Source organism: Hibiscus syriacus, unplaced genomic scaffold (genome assembly GCF_006381635.1).
Source record: "Hibiscus syriacus cultivar Baekdansim isolate YM2019G1 unplaced genomic scaffold, ASM638163v2 tig00000340_pilon, whole genome shotgun sequence".
NCBI classification, from domain to species: Eukaryota; Viridiplantae; Streptophyta; class Magnoliopsida; order Malvales; family Malvaceae; genus Hibiscus; species Hibiscus syriacus.
Window position 1 is genome coordinate 540206 of NW_024061783.1, and position 4897 is coordinate 545102.

At 42.0% G+C, this 4897-nt stretch overlaps 1 pseudogene; it reads left to right on the top strand.

Moving 5' to 3' along the window:
- Window positions 1-203: 203 nt before the first annotated feature.
- Window positions 204-4897, top strand: LOC120200730 (annotated as a pseudogene).

Sequence of the window (4897 nt, forward strand, 5' to 3'; positions counted from 1 at the left end):
AAAAGATATGAAATTTAGTTTTACTTTGCAGCGGCAAAGAGGAGGACAGAGAGCCGAGGAAGCTTAAAACGGCAAAAGTTTAAAAGAAAGGGCAGGAAAACAGAGAAAGGAGAAGTAACATTGAGAGAAACGGAACAGTGTTATGATTACGACCTGATATTCTGTCTGATATTAAGGAGTCTCTCTTCTGGTTTGTAGATGGCTTTTTGAGGTCTCGCTGCTGATCTTTGTGTTCTCGAAGTCCCCCCCCCCCCAAAAAAAAAAGAGAGGAGTGAAACGGTATAAATAAACTTATCCCATTGCGTTTGTTCATGAAATGAATGCTTTGATGTATGTATGTATGTATGCATTAATGTATGTCATGTTTTGATGGTGTATAGAAGCGATGATGGCGGTGAGCTCAGCCTGCAAAAATGGGACCAAGATAGCAATGGACAACGGCAAGTATGTGCGGTACACGCACGAGCAAGTCGAAGCATTAGAACGGCTCTACCATGAGTGCCCCAAGCCAAGCTCTATGCGTCGCCAACAGCTGATTCGTGAGTGCCCCATCCTCTACAACATCGAGCCTAAACAGATCAAAGTTTGGTTCCAAAACCGCAGGTCCATAAAGGCTAAAGCCCCAAACTTTTCTTCTTCTTCATATTTATTTCGTCATATTTTCATATGGTTGTTGACTTTGGGATTTTTTAATGTTGTTCAACAGATGCAGAGAGAAACAAAGGAAAGAGGCTTCACTCCTCCAAGCTGTGAACAGGAAGTTGACTGCTATGAATAAGCTGCTAATGGAGGAGAATGATAGGCTACAAAAGCAAGTTTCATACCTTGTTTATGAAAACGGCTATTTTCGCCAACAGACTCAAAATGTTAGTAAAGTTAAAGCCTTTGATTTGCTTTGAACCCTTTCCTAGCCTTTGATTTGGTTTAAAAATCGACGTTTTGTGTTGCAGGCGACCCTAGCCACCACAGATACAAGCAGTGACTCAGTGGTGACAAGTGGTCAACACCAAATTACTCTCACCATCCTCAAAGGGATGCCAGCCCTGCAGGGTTAGTGGGAAATTGTTGTGTCCCTTTCTTTCCTCGTTTCTCTATGAAATTCAAGCCCTTAAATTTGTTTGCTACTGTGTTGCTTATGTGCTTTTTGTATGGTTTCTAGACTTTTGTCCATTGCAGAGGAAACTTTAACAGAGTTTCTTTCAAAGGCAACTGGAACTGCTGTGGAGTGGGTTCCAATGCCTGGGATGAAGGTTACCGCTCTCTTGTCATTTTCTTTCTTTCTTTACCAATATTAAACCATACTCCATTATGCTTTATCGTTATCGATAATGTCGATTATAAAGTGCATTACATTGCTAATCTTCTAAGCAACACTCAAATCCTTAACTTGTTATTTGTCAATTTGTAGGACAGCCCCATTATCCTACTTTCACTATTGGTTACTAATGTTTCTTTAATAAGGTAATTAACTAGGTAATGCTAATTGATTTTAATGCTAATTAACCAAAGTAGTCTTCATTTACCTATGCAGCCTGGTCCGGATTCCATTGGAATCGTTGCTATTTCTCATGGTTGCACTGGAGTGGCAGCTCGTGCATGCGGACTTGTGGGACTAGATCCTACAAGAGTAAGTTTGTTTTTTGCTTTCTGGTGAGAGGACATTTTTCGGTTCATATTTGGTTGAATTGACTGGTGATTATTTGCTCCACCTGTAGGTTGCTGAAATCCTAAAAGATCGGCCTTCATGGTACCGTGATTGCCGAGCCGTGGATATTATAAACGCGTTGTCCACTGCAATGGTGGAACCATTGAACTGCTTTATATGCAGGTAGACTACAATTTTCTTCCTTCTAATTTACTACTGAATATTTCGGTTAATGGTGCAATAGCTTATGGTAAAAGTTTCGAATTTTTCTCTTCTTTTAGCTTTACGCGCCTACAACATTGGCGTCAGCTCGTGACTTCTGGTTGCTGCGCTACACATCTGTTCTGGAGGATGGTAGCCTTGTGGTATGTTTCCCCACGAGCTTTCATTTTTCCTTTGACGATAGCCCGATCGTTATAATTATGCTATGATGCTCAGGTATGTGAAAGATCACTTGACAACACTCAAAATGGTCCGAGTATGCCGCCGGCGGTAAATTTCGTGAGAGCAGAATTGCTGCGTAGTGGTTACTTGATTAGACCTTGTGAAGGGGGTGGATCCGTCATTCACATAGTTGATCACATGGATTTGGAGGTATAAATCACATTGCTGTCCCTTGTGAAACACAGAAACTTTTATTGCACTGGGGTAACGGTTTCAAATATCTTCTTTCTCCCATGTAGCCGTTGAGTGTTCCTGAAGTGTTGCGGCCGCTTTACGAGTCCTCTACTTTACTCGCTCAGAAGACTACAATGGCGGTAAGACTTCCTTGCATTGCAGCTATACCTTGAGTGTAGAGTTGGGTGCTAAACCAAGATATTAAAATGTTTCATGGTATAATTTCGTCATTTGCACAGGCTTTCCGTCATCTGAGGCAGATTTCTCTGGAAATATCTCAGCCGAATGTTACAGGTTGGGGGAGAAGACCTGCAGCTCTACGTGCACTTGGTCAGAAATTGAGCAAGTACGTTCGTTCAGCTCTGCATTAGTAGATAGATTCTTAGTTGATGATGGACTAACATATTCTAATGTCCAGGGGATTTAATGAGGCTGTTAATGGGTTTACCGATGAAGGATGGTCAATGTTGGAAAGCGACGATGTTGATGATGTTACCCTCCTTGTGAACTCATCTCCTGGCAAGATGATGGATGTGAACTTTTCTTATAGTAGCGGATTTCCTTCGATGGGCAATGGGGTTCTCTGTGCCAAAGCATCCATGTTATTACAGGTCAGTTTCTAGATGTGTCGAAAGTATTTCCATTACGTCAGAAGATCTATAGATATTAAACCTCTTATTTTTATTCTACTTGTAGAACGTGCCTCCAGCAATACTTCTCAGATTCTTGTGAGAACATCAATCGGAATGGGCAGACAGTGGTATTGATGCTTACTCTGCTGCTGCTGTCAAAGCCGGACCGTGTAGCTTTCCTGTGCCTCGAGGAGGAAGTTTCGGGGGTCAAGTCATTCTTCCATTGGCTCACACAATAGAGCATGAAGAGGTGAGTAATTAGATACCGAGTTTTGGCGCTTACAACATAATCTTTGCTCAATTAGCAAAATGTATCCTAAATATTGCTGTCACTTTTTTGTTGTTGTAGTTCATGGAAGTTGTTAAGCTTGAAAACATGGGCCACTATCAGGACATGATCATGCCAAATGATATCTTCTTCTTGCAGGTACTTAAGTTTTTACCAACAATCATTCAACCGATGTTATTTTACGGCAGGGCCGATATTTTGTTGTCATTTTATTGTTGATTTATGAATTCCTTGTATGAATTTCTCAGCTTTGTAGTGGAGTGGATGAGAATGCAGTCAGCTCTTGTGCTGAACTCATCTTTGCTCCCATTGATGTCTCGTTCTCCGAGGATACACCTATTATCGCTTCCGGTTTCCGCATCATTCCCCTTGATTCCAGAATGGTAAACGTTGTAAGATTCCGTGCTTGATTATCTTTTGTTTTTGTTTTAGTTCCTTACTAAATGAATACATATCTAATGTTAGGATGCATCCAGTCCAAATCGTACACTTGATCTTGCTTCTGCTCTTGAAATTGGGGCTGCCGGAAACCGAGCAACTGGTGATAGTTCTAGTCGTTGCGGGAGCACGAAATCTGTGATGACAATTGCATTCCAGTTTGCGTACGAGATCCACCTTCAAGAAAACGTGGCGTTCATGGCTCGACAATACGTCCGTAGTATCATTGCTTCGGTTCAAAGGGTGGCATTAGCACTCTCTTCCTTCTTAGGTTCTCAATCTGGCTTAGGATCACTCCCTGGTACTCCTGAAGCACAAACACTTGCTCGTTGGATTTGTCAAAGCTATAGGTTTGTTCGTCGATTCCCCGTAAATCTGGATATAATGCTTTGTTGTTAACATCGGTTACGCTGTTCGGATTTGTTTTAACGATATTTGTGTATCGTTTATCTCTTCACAGGTGCTATATGGGGTCAGAGCTGCTCAAACATGAAGGAAGTGAATCCATTCTGATAATGCTTTGGCATCACACAGACGCAATTCTGTGCTGCTCTTTGAAGGTACTTACTCAAACGATCATGTTTATTTCGGGTCGAGTTATATGTTAGCCTTGTCCAGGGAGTTGTCTTCTCGGTAACACGAGCTACTCGTCTCCCTCTGCCTAGTCGCTATCTTGCCGTAACCGATGCTTGGTAATATATACGCAGGAACTACCGGTTTTCACATTTGCAAATCAAGCCGGACTGGACAGGCTCGAAACAACATTGGTGTCACTCCAGGACATCGTTCTGGAGAAGATCTTCGACGAGAACGGACGGAAAACCCTATTCGTGGAGTTTCCACAAGTAATGCAACAGGTATGGTACAACAACCAGAGCCAAGCTGCAGTGCAGTGCAACGGATATTAAACTCGCGGTCGTATTATAAGCGCAACAAATAACAATCGAATGTGTTAGACATCCGAAAAATCTGAAGGAAACCGTAGCAAAACATATGATTGATTCATCTGTGCTGTATGTTTGCAGGGGTTTATGTGCCTCGAAGGTGGTATCTGCTTATCGAGCATGGCGAGGCCGGTCTCGTACGAGAGAGCTGTGGCTTGGAAAGTGTTGAATGATGAAGAAAACGCTCACTGTATCTGCTTCATGTTCATCACTGGTCATTTGTATGAAAATCCAAAGAGAACATAGGGTTCAGATATGAAGATAGATTAGATTTGAAGCTCCCTTTTCATTTTGTACTCATTTGTAGGTCCGAGAAACCTTTTAAGTGATA